This window comes from Odocoileus virginianus, chromosome 33 (assembly GCF_023699985.2).
Source record: "Odocoileus virginianus isolate 20LAN1187 ecotype Illinois chromosome 33, Ovbor_1.2, whole genome shotgun sequence".
NCBI classification, from domain to species: Eukaryota; Metazoa; Chordata; class Mammalia; order Artiodactyla; family Cervidae; genus Odocoileus; species Odocoileus virginianus.
In genome coordinates, this window is record NC_069706.1 from 27130050 (window position 1) to 27145559 (window position 15510).

Here is a 15510-nt window from a genome sequence, read left to right on the forward strand (position 1 = left end):
CAGAATCCACAGTTACTACAATATATTAGCTTAAATGTCCAGTTTTCAACAAAAAATAAAAACCAAAATTAAAAATACAGTACCGTGTGTGTGTGTGTGTGTGTGTGTGTGTGTCTTGAGTTGCTGAGTCATGACCAACTCCTTGCGACCCCATGGACTGTAGCCCGTCTGGTTCCTCTGTCCATAGGATTCTCCAGGCAAGAATACTGTAGCAGGTTGCCATTTATTTCCAACTCCAGGGGTTCTTCCCGACCCAGGGATCTAACTGGCACCTCTTATGTCTCCTGCATTGGCAGGCAGATTCCTTACCACTAGTACCACCTGGGAAGCCCCTAAATCCCCATAAGTTATGCAAAAATTAACTCAAAATGGATCATGTAAAATATAAAACTTTAGGGAAAAACAGAGAATCTTTAATGTCCAGGGCTAGGTAAAGGAACCGTAGATATGACATCAGAAGCACAATCCATAAAAGGAAAAACTGACAAATTAGACCTTATCAAAATGTAGCTACTGCTACCGGAGAAGAGTGGTGAAATAGCTCCAGAAAGAATGAAGAGGCTGAGCCAAAGTGGAAACCACGCCCAGCTGTGGATGTGACTGGTGATAGAAGCAAAGTCCGATGCTGTGAAGAGCAATATTGCATAGGAACCTGGAATGTTAGGTCCACGAATCAAGGCAAATTGGATGTGGTCAAACAGGAGATGGCAAGAGTGAACATTTTTATTTTAGGAATCAGTGAACTAAAATGGATGGGAATGGGCAACTTTAATTCAGATGACCATTATATCTACTACTGTGCACAAGAATCCCTTAGAAGAAATGAAGTAGCCCTCATAGTCAACAAAAGAGTCTGAAATGCAGTTCTCGTGTGCAATCTCAAAAACAACAGAACGATTTTGGTTCGTTTCCAAAGCAAACCATTCAATATCGCAGTAATCCAAGTCTCTGCCCCAACCACTAATGCTGAAGAAGCTGAAGTTGAATGGTTCTATGATGACCTAAAAGACCTTCTAGAACTAACACCAAAAAAAAAATGTCTGTTTCATCATAGGACTGGAATACAAAAGTAGGAACTCAGGAGATATCTGGAGTAACAGGTAAGTTTGGCCTTGGAGTTCAAAATGAAGCAGGGCAAAGGCTAACAGAGAACCCATTAGTCATAGCAAACACCTTCCAACAACACAAGAGATGACTCTACACATGGACATCACCAGATGGTCAATATGGAAATAAGGCTGATTATATTCTTTGCAACCAAAAATAGAGAAGCTCTATACAGTCAGCAAAAACAAGACCTGACTCAGATCATCAGCTCCTTATTGCAAAATGCAGACTTAAGTTTAAGAAAGTAAGGAAAACGACTAGGCCTTTCAGGTATGACCTAAATCAACTCCCTTATGATTTTAGTGTAAGTGACAAATAGATCAAAGGATTAGATCTGGTAGACAGAGGGCCTGAAAAACTATGGATGGAGGTTAGGAAAAACTAAAGATGGGCATGACAAAGGACAGAAATGGTAAAGACCTAACAGAAGCAGAAGAGATTTTAAGAAGAGGTGGCAAGAATACACAGGAGAACAATACAAGAAAGGTCTTAATGACCCAGATAACCACGAAGGTGTGATCACTCACCTAGAGCCAGACACCCTGGAATGTGAAGTTGAGTGGGCCTTAGGAAGCATTACTACAAGCAAAGCTAGTGGAGGTGATGGAATTCCAGCTGAGCTGTTTAAAATCGTAAAAGATGATGCTATGAATGTGCTGCACTCAATATGCCAGCAAATTTGGAAAACTCAGCAGTGGCCGCAGGACTGGAAAAGGTCAGTTTTCATTCCAGTCCCAAAGAAGGACAAAGCCAAATAATGTTCAAACTACTATTCATTGCTTTGCATTCTAGCAAGGTAATGCTAAAAATCCATCAAGTTAGGCCTCAACAGTATGTGAACCGAGAACTTCCAGATGTACTAGCTGAATTTAGAAAAGGCAGAGGAACCAGGGATCAAATTGCCAACACCCATTGGATCATCAAAAGAGTTTCAGACAAAACATCTACTTCCACTTCACTGACTATGCTAAAGCCTTTGTGTGGATCACAACAAACTGGAAAATTCTTAAAGAGATGGGAATACCTGACCACCTAACCTGACTCCTGAGAAACCTGTATGAAGGTCAAGAAGTAACAGAACCGGACATGGAACAATAGCTGGTTCAAAACTGGGAAAGGAGTATGTCAAGGCTGTATATTGTCACCCTGCTTATTTAACCTATATACAGAGTACATCATGTGAAATGCTGGGCTGGATGAAGCTCAAGCTGGAATTAAGATTGCCGGGAGAAATATCAACAACCTCAGATATGCAGATGACACCACTCTAATGGAAGAAAGTGAAGAGGAACTAAAAAGCCTCCTGATGAAGTTGAAAGAGGAGAGTGAAAATGCTGGTTTAAAAAACTCAACATTCAAAAAAACTAAGATCATGGTATCCAGTCCCATCACTTCATGGCAAATAGATGGGGGAAAAATGGAAACAGTAACAGGCTTTATTTTCTTGAACTCCAAAATCACTGTGGGCGGTGACTGCAGCCATGAAATTAAAAGACGCTTTTTCCTTGGACAAAAAGTTATGACAAACCTAGACAGCATATTAAAAAGCAGAGCTATCACTTTGCTGACAAAGGTCCATCTAGTCAAAGCTATGGTTTTTCCAGTAGTCATGTATGGATGTGAGAGTTTGACTACAAAGAAAGCTGAGTGCCGAAGAATTGATGCTTTTGAACTTTGGTGTTGGTGAAGACTCTTGACTCCCTTGGACTGCAAGGAGATCAAACCAGTCCATCCTAAAGGAAATCAGTCCTGAATATTCATTGGAAGGACTGATGCTGAAGCTCCAATACTTTGGCCACCTGATGCAAAGAACCAATTCATTGGAAAAGACCTTGATGCTGGGAAAGACTGAAGGCAAAAGGAGAAGGGGGCGGCAGAGGATGAGACGGTTAGATAGTATCACCAATTCAGTGGACATGAGTTTCACTGAACTCCAGAAGATAGTGAAGGACAGGGAAACCTGGCGTGCTACAGTCCATTGCATTGCAAAGAGTCGGACACAACTTAGCAACTGAACAATGACAACAAAATGTCAAACATCAGTTCTTCTGTGCTCACCCTTCTTTATGGCCCTGGTGGTTCAGTGGCTCAATGCAGGAGGCTCAGGGTCGATTCCTGGTCCAGAAACTAGATCCCACATGTCGCAAAAGAAGATCAAAGGTTCTGTGTGCTGCAACTGAGACCCCATGCAGTCAAATAAATCTTTTTTTTAATGTAAAACTCTTGCTGCTCTGTGGAAGACAGTCAAGAGGAAGAAGAGGTAAGCTACAGAGTTGGAGAAAATATTTGCAAACCATATATCCAACAAAGGACTACTTTCTAGAATATAAAGACTCCCAAAATTCAACAGTAAAGGCAAAACAAAACCCCAAATCACCCAACAATCCAATTAGAAAATGAGCAGAAAACAGGAACAGGCATCTCACTGAAGAAGATTTACAGATTTCACATAAGCACGCTGAAAGATATTGAACATCTTTAGCCATTAAGGAAATGCAAATTAAAACCACAGTGAGGGATGTCCGGGGTAGTCCAGTGGTAAAGAATCTGCCTTTCAATGCAGAGGACATGGGTTCGATCCCTGGTGTGGGAAGATCCCACAGGCCGCAGGGCACCTAAGCCCATGGGCCATAACTAGAGAACCCACGCAGCAACTAAGACCTGATGCAACCAAATAAATAAACCACAATGAGATGTTACTACGCACCTACCAGAATCACTAAAATTACAAAAAAAAATAGTGACAATATCAAATGCTAGTAAGGACACAGAGAAACTGAGTTACTCACACATTGCTGGGGGGATGTAAAATGGCACGCATACTCCAGAAAACTGTGGAATTTCTTATAAAACTAAATGTGCAATTACCATACAACCAGGAATCCCAGAGAAATAAAAATGTATGTTCACATAAAAACCTGTGCATGGGCTTGCCTGATGGCTCAGTGGTTAAGAATCAGCCTGCCAATGCAGGGGACACAGGTTTGATCCCTAGTCCAAAAAGGTACCACATGCCGCGGAGCAACTAAGCCTCGTGCGCCACAACTAGTAAGTCTGTGCTCTAGAGTCTGGGAGCCACCACGAGGGAAGCCACTGTAATGACAAGCCCTTAACACTGCAGCTGGAGGGTAGCCTCTGCTCATCGTAACTAGAGAAAGTCATGAAGACCCAGCACAGCCAGAGATAAAATAAAAAATAAACAAATCTTAAAACAAGAAGAAAAAATCTTGTGCATGAATGTTCATAGCAGCTTTATTTGTAATAATCAAAAACCAGAAATGATTCGGCATGTTCTTTAGTGGGTGAATGGATGGTTCAACAAATTGTGTGTGTTAGTCGGTTTGGGATGCTATAACAAATTACCATAGGCAGGCAGGCTTATAAACAACAGAAACTTATTTCTCACATTTCGAGAGTGGGAAGTCCAAGATCCAGGCTCCAGCAGACCTGATGCCTGCTTCCTCTTATGGAATTTCATTTGTTGTTGTTAAGTCACTAGCTCATGTCCAACTCTGTGATCCCATGGACTGTAGCCCACAACGGTCCTCTGTCCATGGGATTTCCCAGGAAAGAGTACTGGAGTGGGTTGCCATGTCCTTCTCCGGGGCATCTTCCCAATCCAGGGATTGAACATGTGTCTCCTGCATTGGCAGGCAGATTCTTTTCTGCTGAGCCACCAGGAAAGCCTGGAGTTTCTTTTATAAGGGTGTTAATCCCATTCTTAAGTGTCCTGCCTTCACGACCAAATCATTTCCCCAAAGTCCCACCTCTAAATACTGTTATATTGGGCTCAGTTTCTCCATATAGCAACACAAAAGTTTAATCTACAGCACTGTGGTACGCTCATCCCATGAAACACTCTTCAGTAATAAAAAGGAATACATTCTTTTTTGTTGGCCATGCTACACAGCATGTGGGATCTTAGGTTCCCCAAAGAGGGCTCAAACCTACGCCCCCTGGACTGGAAGGTGAAGTCTTAAACCGCTGGGCCACAAGGGAAGTCCCAGAAATATATTTTTTCTTGTAGTTATTTATAATGTTGTGTTAGTTTCTGGTATACAGCAAAGCGATTTGATTTATATATATATATATATATATATATATATATATAATAGAATAGAATATGATATATATTCTTTTCCATTATTATTATAGGATATTGAATATAGTTCCCTCTGATATACCTTGTGTATATCATAGAAGATAGACCTTCTTCTGTAGTAGTTTGCATGTATAGTAGTTTGTACCTGCTAATCCCCAAACTCCTAATTTCTCTCTCCTCATGCCTCTTTCATGCTTCCCTGATGCCTCAGATGGTTAAGCATCTGCCTGCCATGCAGGAGACCCAGGTTCCATCCCTGGGTCAGGAAAATCCCCTAGAGAAGGGAATGGCTACCCATTCCAGTATTATTGCTTGGAGAATTCCAGGGACAGAGGAGCCTGGCAGGCTACAGTCCCAGGGGTTGCAAAGAATTGGCCACAACAGAGCAACTAACACTTTCACTGCCTGTTTCCCCCTCGGTAACCATAAGCATGTCTTCTATGTCTGTGAATCAGTTTCTGTTTTATGAGTAAGCTCATTTGTATCATATTTGCTATGCCACCTGTGAGTGATGTTGTATGGTGCTTGTCTTTCTCTGTCTGAATTACTTCACTCAGTGTGACTAGCTGTAGGTCCTTCCATGTTGTCGCAAGTGGCATTGTTTCTTTTTATGACTGAGTAGTATTCCAGTCTCAGAGAAGGCAATGGCACCCACTCCAGTACCCTCGCCTGCAAAACCCCATGGATGGAGGAGCCTGGTAGGCTGCAGTCCATGGGGTCGCTAAGAGTCAGACACGACTAAGCGACTTCACTTTCACTTCTCCTTTCATGCACTGGAGAAGGAAATGGCAACCCACTCCAGTGTTCTTGCCTGGAGAATCCCAGGGACGGGGGAGCCTGGTGGGCTGCCGTCTCTGGGGTCGCACAGAGTCGGATACGACTGAGGCGACTTAGCAGCAGCAGCAGTATTCCAGTATATATGTGTCTATACATGTAACATGTATTATTATTATATACATCACATTCTCTTTATCCATTTGTCTGTCAGTGGACATTTAGGTTGCTCCCATGTCTTAGCTGTTGTAAATAGTGCTGCTATGAACACTGGGGTGCATGTATCTTTTTAAATTAAGAGTTTTGGCCAGATGTATGTGCAGGGATAGAATTCCTGGATCATATGGCAACTATTTTTAGTTTTCTTAAGGAGCTTTCATACTGTTTTCCATAGTGGTTGCACCAATTTACATTCCCACCAACAGTGTAGGAAGGTTCCAAAAAGAATGGATTCTTTCTTTTAAATGTTATTTGCTTACTTTATTTGTGGCTTGCTGGGTCTTCTTTGCTCTGTTCAGGCTTTCTCTGGTTGTGGAGAGTGGGGGCTACTCTCTAGTTGCGCTGTGCAGGCTTATTACAGCAGCTTCTCTGGTTGCTGAGCACAGGTCCTAGGGTGTGTAGGCTTCAGTAGTTGTGGCACTTGGGCTTAGTTGCCCTGTAGCATGTGAAATCTTCCTGGACAAGGGATTGAGCCTGTGTCCTCTGCCTTGACAGGCATATTCTCAACCACTGGACCAGCAGGGACACCCAGGAATGAACTCTTGATACATGCAACAGCTGGGATAGATCTCAAAGGCATTGTGCTAAGTAAAAGAAGCCAGTCTTAAGTGTTCACATACTATATTATTTCTCTTATATCACTTTCTTGAAATGACAATTATAGAATTGGATAACATTTCTTTATAGTTTTCAGGAGTTGGAAGTGGGGGTGTGGGTATGGCCATAAAAGAACAGCAGGAGGGATCCTTTTTTTCTTTTGGGCCATGCTGCACAGAATGAAGGATCTTAGCTCCCCAACCAGGAATCAAACCTATGCCCCCTGTAGTGTGAGTGCAGGTCTTAACCACTGCACCACCAGGGAACTCCCACTAGATGATCTTAACAATAGATGTGAGATGGCAGAAGAATCAACGAACGTGAACACAGATCGTAAAAATCACCCAAGCATGAATACTCGACAGAAAAAAAGATTGAAGAAAAATGAACAGAGCCTCAGGACCCATGGGCAACGTCAAGTATATCAACACAGGAAATGGTAGTCACAGAAAAAAAGGAGGTTAAAAACAGGGACAGAAAAAACATTTGAAGAAATAATAGCCCTCAAACTTTCAGATTTGATAAAGATCACTAAATCTGCAGATCCAAGAATATCAATGAATCCCAAGTTAAATCAACACAAAGAGATCCCTCCCTAAATATACCATAAAAGAACAAAGAAAGCAAGTGAAAGAGAAGTCACGTCCGACTCTTTGCAACTCCATGGACTGTAGCCTACCAGGCTCCTCAGTCAATGGAATTTTCTAGGCAAGAGTACAGGAGTGGGTTGCCATTTCCTTCTCCAAGGGATCCTCCCGACCCAGGGATTGAACCCGGGTCTCCCACATTGCAGGCAGATGCTTTACTGTCAGAGCTACCAGGGAAGCCCATGAAAGAACAAGGAAAGGTCAAAAAGCAGCAAGAGAAAAATGACTCAAGGGAACAGTGCGATTAACAACTGGCTTCTCAGAAGCAATGGAAGAAGACAGTGGAGTGGCATATGGTTGTTGTTGTTTAGACACTGTTGTGTCTGACTCTTTGTGGCCCCATGGACTGTAGCCCACTGGGCTCCTCTGTCCATGGGATTTCTCAGGCAAGAATACTGGAGTGGAGGAAACCAGATCTGAAAGAGACACATGCACCCCAATGTTCATCGCAGCACTGTTTATAACAGCCAGGACATGGAAGCAACCTAGATGCCCATCAGCAGACGAATGGATAAGGAAGCTGTGGTACATATACACCATGGAATATTACTCAGCCATTAAAAAGAATTCATTTGAATCAGTTCTAATGAGATGGATGAAACTGGAGCCCATTATACAGAGTGAAGTGAGCCAGAAAGATAAACACCAACACAGTATACTAACGCATATATATGGAATTTAGAAATATGGTAATGATAACCCTATATGCAAAACAGAAAAAGAGATACAGATGTACAGAACAGATTTTTGGACTCTGTAGGAGAAGGTGAGGGTGGGATGTTTAGAGAGAACAGCATCGAAACATATATATTATCAAGGGTGAAACAGATCACCAGCCCAGGTTGGATGCATGAGACAAGTGCTTGGGGTTAATGTATGGCAAAAACCACTACAATATTGTAAAGTAATTAGCCTCCAACTAACATAAATAAATGGAAAAAAATAAATTAAAAAAAAAAAAAGGATACTGGAGTGGGTAGCCGTTTTCTTCTCCTGGGGATCTTCCCGACCCAAGGATGGAACCTGCATCTCCTCTTTTGGCAGGTGATTCTTTATCACTGAGCCACCACGGAAGCCCTGGAGTGGCATATTTAAAGAACTAGAAGAAAAACTGTCAACCAAGAATTCTATTTGCAGAAAGACTATCCTTAAAAAATGAAGTTGGAGCACATCAAGATGGTGGAACAGGAGGACACAATCTCACCTACCCCCTTGAACACATCAAAAATGCACGTGAGGTGGAGCAGTTCTCACTGAAAAACTGGAGAGCAGCGAAAGACACATACCACCAAGGCTGTAAGAAAGATTCACACAGAATCAGGCAGGAAGGGAAGAAAAGTGATCAGGTGGCGATCTGCACCCCTGGGAGGGGACACAGAAGAGGAGGGGGATTACATGACCTTGGAGATATCCCCTGGCGATACTGGGCATCCCAGGCTTGGGGGCCTGACCCTGGGAGAATGAGTCCCCTAAACTAGTTTGGGAACCAGTGGGGCAGACAGCCGGGCTGTGAGAAACCTAGACTGCTCCTGAAGGCTGCACACGCACCTGCTGCTTTCCAAAACCAAGGCAGAAGGAACAGATTAAAGCTGTCTGGGACTCTGGCCAGTCTCTCTGCAATGTCCCAGTGGGGCCCCGGCCCGAGCTGAGTGTCTGCGCGGCCCCTCTTGCCCCGTGGCTCAGCTCCACACCAGGGCGGAGGCTGCCCCGGCTGGGGGACGGCAGGGCTGTGGGGGACAGAGCCAGCTCAGACCCCGCACAGCACCTGGACAGGTGAGGGAAGCCATTTTTGGTGCTTCCGCAGGCAGCAGAGAGGGAGGGAACAGGAACTCTGACTGGTGCAGAGCCTGCCCCAGCCCGTGCCCCAGCCCACGCTGAGCGCCCACGCCAGCCCCTCTTGCCCAGCACTGCTCCCCTTTAGGACAAAGGTGCCAATGCGGGGAGCAGGGAGCGCACACACAGAGGGGACAGACAGCCGGGACCTGGTGCTCAGGACTGCTGCTCCAGCAGCGTGGGGCCCGACCCACACCCGAAAGGGATGTGCTGGTCACTGACCGAAGAGATGCCCCAGCTCACACCAGGCTCCAGCCCTAGACTCTAGTTTCTAGCCTCACTTCCTGTCAAGGTGATGACGGCCGCACACCCTGGGGGTGATGACTTGTGCTCAGGCTTCCACCAGGTGGCGCTAGTGGGGAGGACCAGCCTGCCAATGCAGGAGGCAACAGACTTGGGTTCCACCCCTGGGCTGGGAAGACCCCCTGGAGGAGGGCATGGCAATCCCTGGAGAATCTCATGGACAGAGAAGCCTGGCAGGCTACAGACCATAGAGTTACAAAGAGTCAGGCGCTACTGAGCGACTTTGCACACATGCACGCGTGTCAGACCCAGCTCTCCCAGAAAAGCCACTGGGCACACACGGACTGTACTGGGTTGCTCTCACACAAGACCAGGATAGGTAACTGTTTCACCTAATTCCACGGAGACAGAGACATTTAATCAGAATGAGAGGACAGAGGAATTTGTTTCAAAAGCAAGAACAAGAAAAACAAGTAATGAAACAGAGATAAATAATTTACAAGGAAAAAAGCTCAAAGACTTAGTAATAAGAAAGCCAATTAATATAGGGAAAAGAATAGATGAACACAGTGATAATTTTAGTAAGGAATTACAAAATATAAAAAGAAAATCTGGTCAAATCTGAAAATTATAATAACTATAACAAAAAAAACACTAGAAGGAGTTAACAGGAGACTACGTGACACAGAAGAATGCAGAAGTAATTTGGAGGATAGAATAATGGAAATCATCCGGTCAGAAAAAGGCAAAACAAATTTTAAAAATAAGAACAGTTTAAGGGACCTCTGGGACAACATCAATTGTACCAACATTTACATAACAGAGATCCCAAAAGAAGAAGAGACAGAAAAGGGTCAAAAATGTATTTGGTGAAATTATGGGTGAAAACATCCTGAACCTGAAGAAGGAAACGGATATCCAGGTAGAAGAAGTATAGAGGGCCCCAGAAAAGATGAATCCAAAGAGATCCATGCCAACATATATCATAATTAAGATGGCAGAAGCTAAAAAGAAAATTCTAAAGGGATGCAGAGAAAAAAGTCATAAACAAAAGTGAAAAGTGAAAGTCGCCCAGTTGTGTCTGACTCTTTGCGACACCATGGACTATACAGTCCATAGAGTTCTCCAGGCCAGAATACGGGAGTGGGTAGCTGTTCCCTTCTCCAGGAGATCTTCCCAACTCAGGGATGAAATCCAGGTCTCCCTCATTGCAGGTGGATTCTTTACCAGCTGAGCCACAAAGGAAGCCCAAGGATACTGGAGTGGGTAGCCTTTCCCTTCTCTAGGGGATCTTCCCGACACAGGAATTGAACCGGCACCTTCTGCATTGCACGCGGATTCTTTACCAACTAGAGCTAGGAGGGAAGCCCATCTAGAATGGAAGGACATGTAAAGAACTTGTCAGACAAGTAAAAACTAAAAGCTAATCAATACTAAACCCACCCTAAAAACCATGTTACAGGGTCTTTCCTAAGTGGAAACGAAAAGGCTGCAACAAGAAATAAGACCACTGGTGTGGGAACTAAGATCCCACGTGTGAGGGGCAACTAAGGCCGTGTGCGGCAACTACAGCGCCCACGCGCTCTGGAGCCCGTGAGCCACAAAAGACCCCGCCTGCTGCAACTAAGACCTGACGCAGCCATAAACAAATATTTTAAAAAAACCACAAAACCCAGTATGGTACTGGCCCACAAACAGACATATAGGTCAGTGGAATAGGATAGAGAGCCCAGCAATAACTCACACACTTGTAGCCAATTGATCTATGACAAAGGAGGCAAAAACATCCAGTGGGGAAAAGACAGTCTCTTCAATACGTGATGCTGGGCAAACAGGACAGATTCATATAAATCAATGAAATTAGAAAATGTGCTAATTTTCTCACACTGTACACAAAAATAAACTCAAAATGGATTAAAGTCCTAAATTTAATACATTATTAACCAGGGAATTTTCATAGAAACTAACACCTGTGGCCAGCGATTTGTTATGTAGGTGAATACTAAATCATCTCTGGTCAATAATGTTCGGCTAACAAAAGATGTTTTAATACATCACCAGTCAATAATGTGTTAAGACCAGAAACCATAAAACTAGAAGAAAACATAGGCAGAACACTCTTTGACATAAATCAGAGCAATGGTTTTCTGGATCTGTCTCCTAAGGAAAATGGAAAAAAAGCAAAAATAAAAAAAAAACTTTTAAAAAAAGCAAAAATAAACAAGTGGGGCCTAATTAAACTTAAAAGCTTTTGCACAGCAAAGGAAACTATCAACAAAACAAAAGACAGCCTGCTAAATGGAAGAAAATACTTGCAAGTGATATGACTGATAAGGGTTAACATCCAAAACATATAAACACTTCATATAGCTCGATATCAAACAAACAGCCTGATTTTTAAAATGAGAAGACCTGAATAGACATTTTTCCAAAGACATAGAGGGCCAGCAGACACATGAAAACATGCTCAGCATCACTAATCACCAGGAAAATGCTAATCAAACCCATGATGAGATAGTACCTCACACCCATCAGAACAGTTACCATCAAAAAGGATCACAAACAAATGCTGGTGAGGATGTGAGAAAAGGGAACTCTGGTACACTGTTGGTGGAAATGTACATTGGTGCAGACACTGTTGAAAGCACTGTGGAGGTTTCTCAAAAAGCTAAAATTAGAACTACCGTATGATCCAGCAATTCTACCACTGGGTATATATCTGAAGAAAATGAAGACAATAATTCCAGAAGATACACGCATCCCAATGTTCATAGCAGCATGACTTACAACAGCCAAGAAGTGGAAGCAGCCTAAGCATCTATGAACAAGTGAATGGATAAAGAAGTGTAGTGTACACACACAGACACACACACACACACACACACACACAATGGACTGTTACTCAACAATAAAAAAGAATGAACACTTGCCATCATACCAACATAGATGGACCTGGAGGGTATTAAGCCTAGTGAAATTAATCAGACAAAGACAAATTCTGTATGTTAACACTTATATTTGTAATCTAAAAAAACAGGATGAATATGAACAATCAGGAACAAATGCAGAGAACAAACTACTGGTTATCAGTGGGGAGAAGGAAAAGGTTTAGGGGATTATGAGACACAAACCACTATATAGAAAATAAATAAGCTACAGAGAATACAGTCAACATTTTGTAAGAACTTCAAGTGAAGTATATTTCACACTATAAAATGTAGTATAAAAAATTTATACTATAAACTATAAAAAAAGTTTATACCATACTATAGAAGTCTTATACTATACTGTAAAATTTATACTATACTATAAAAGTTTATAATATAAAATTTTTGAATCAGTGTTGTACCTCTGAAACTAATTATTATATTTTACTTTTGAAAAAATGACTGAATGATGATTAAAAGGGGAAAAGGGACAAATCTTTCACATGGAATTCCAAATAATGTGTGTAAATGCTTGCTGACCCCTTCTGGGAGATGGAACTTAATTCCTTTCCCCTTGTGTGTGATCTGGGTTGAGTGACTCACTTCTAAGGAATAAAGTTCAAAAAGAAAAAAAATTATGTGGAGAAACCTAGCAGACACAATCTTAGCCTACTGATTAAGGTTATATTGCCATTAATGTTGTGCTGTCAATACCTTAATATGATGCATTAAGAAGGGTATTTCACTTTGAAGTATTCTTTCCAAAAACATACAGCCCCATTCTAATCACAAGAACTCATCAGAAAATTTGCAGGACATTCTACAAAATACTTAGCCAATATTCTTCAAAAGTGTTAAGGTCCTCAGGATATGAATAGATTGAGAAATTGTCACAGGTTGGAAAAGGCTAAGGAGACACACGATAACTAGATGCTAGGGGTATCCTGAGTTGGGTTTCAGAACAAAAAACGGCTCTTAGTGGAAAAACTAGGGAAATTGGAATAAATTATATCACTTCATTGATATTATAGTATTTTACTAATGATAATTTCTTAGTTTTGACAAGTGTGCTACAGTTGTTAGATGTTGATATCAGGGAAGCTGGGTGAAAGGTATATAGACAGCAACTGCTACTGTCTGCAATTTTTCTGAAAACTAAAATTATTCCAAAGCAAAAAAGTGTTAAAGAATGAGAAAGATGTCTATGGAATGATATGGAGAAAACTCCAAGGCATTAGTGAAAAAAATCCAGGTGTAGAATGACAGGTGTTATCTGCTTTTGTGTCATTGTAAATGCTGAGGCTGCTTCGGGAAAGACACCTCTCAAGGCTGGTCAGAGAGCTGCCTCAAGGGGAGGGTAACTGAGTGGGGGTGGGCTCAGGAGTGGGACGGAGACTTTCTGCTCTGAACTTTTGTATCTTTTGAATTTTATAGCATGTGCAAAAAGTAAATTATATAAAAGGTGGGTAGGAAAATTGCAGTTGGGGGTTCTCCCTGGCAGTCCAATGGTTAAAGTCTTAACTCACTTCCACTGCAGAAAGTACAGGTTTGATTCTTTGTTGGAGAACTAAGAACCCCGACATGTGTGGCATGGCTGAAAAAGAAAAAGAAATAGGAAAAAAAGAAAGAAAATTGCAGTTGGTCAAAAGCATACCCCTGCCTTTTATTATTATTAATCAAAAAGCACTTGATGAAAGTGAAAGAGGAGAGTAAAAAAGCTGGCTTAAAACTCAACATTCAGAAAAACTAAGATCATGGCATCCAGTCCTATCACACTTCATGGCAAATAGATGGGGAGACAATGGAAACAGTGACAGGCTTTATTTTATTGGGCTGCAAAATCACTGCAGATGGTGACTGCAGCCATGAAATTAAAAGATGCTTGCTCCTTGGAAGAAAAGCTATGACCAACCTAGACAGCATATTAAAAAGTAGGAGACATTACTTTGCTGACAAATGTCCATTTAGTCAAAGCTATTGGTTTTTCTAGTAGTCATGTATGGATGTGAGAGTTGGACCATAAAGAAAGCTGAGCGCCAAAGAATTGATGCTTTTGAACTGTGGTGTTAGAGAAGACTTGAGAGTCCCTTGGACTGCAAGGAGATCCAACCAGTCCATCCTAAAGGAAATAAGTCCTGCATATTCATTGGAAAGACTGATGCTGAAGGTGGAACACTAATACTTTGGCCACCTGATGCGAAGAGCTGACTCAATGGATGAGACCCTGATGCTGGGAAAGATTGAAGGCAGAAGAGGGTGAAAGAGGATGAGATGGTTGGATGGCATCACCGACTCGATGGACATGAGTTTGAGCAAGCTCTGGGAGTTGGTGATGGACAGGGAGGCCTGGCGTGCCGTTGTCCATTGGGTCGCAAAGAGTCGGACAGAACTGAGCAACTGAACTGAAAAGCACCCACAAAGATCCCTGAAGTAACCCAGGATTAGAAAAAAAGTTTAAATTTGGTTGATTTCCCCAAAAAGGCAGCTGGCCTGAACTTAGGAACCAGGATATGTGGTTCTCCGCGCTCAGGTCACTGGGAAGGGGCTGCCCCGAGTAGCTGTGAACTGAGGCAAGCAGGTTCACACGCCCTCCTAGGAACGTTCTCCGCTCTTGCTCTGCCCTCATTCTGGTTCACTTTTTTTTTTTTAACAGATTTGGTTGAATTCACTTCATTTGCCACTCTGCTCATCAGCACTTCTCGGCCCTGACTTTCTTTATAACATTGACGCTGTGTAACACGAACATTGTATTATTTGCTTGTTCTGACTATATACTGCCCCATAAGAAACCATATCAAATGTAGTGAGGCAATAATCATTCCGTTGCGATCACGAGTTCTGTGGGTCAGAATCTGGACAAGGCAGGGATAAATTGTTTCCGCTCCAGGCTGTGGGAGGGCGGAGGTGGGGAGGGATGCTGGCGGCTAGCATCAAGTGAGGACTGGAAAGGATGCTCACTTGGGGCTTTGAGTACAGCGCCACCTTGTGGCCTTTCCACCAGGGTTGCCCTTCTGAGAGCATCTGCAGGTGCGTCTGGCGCTCGTGGTAAAGAACCTGCCTG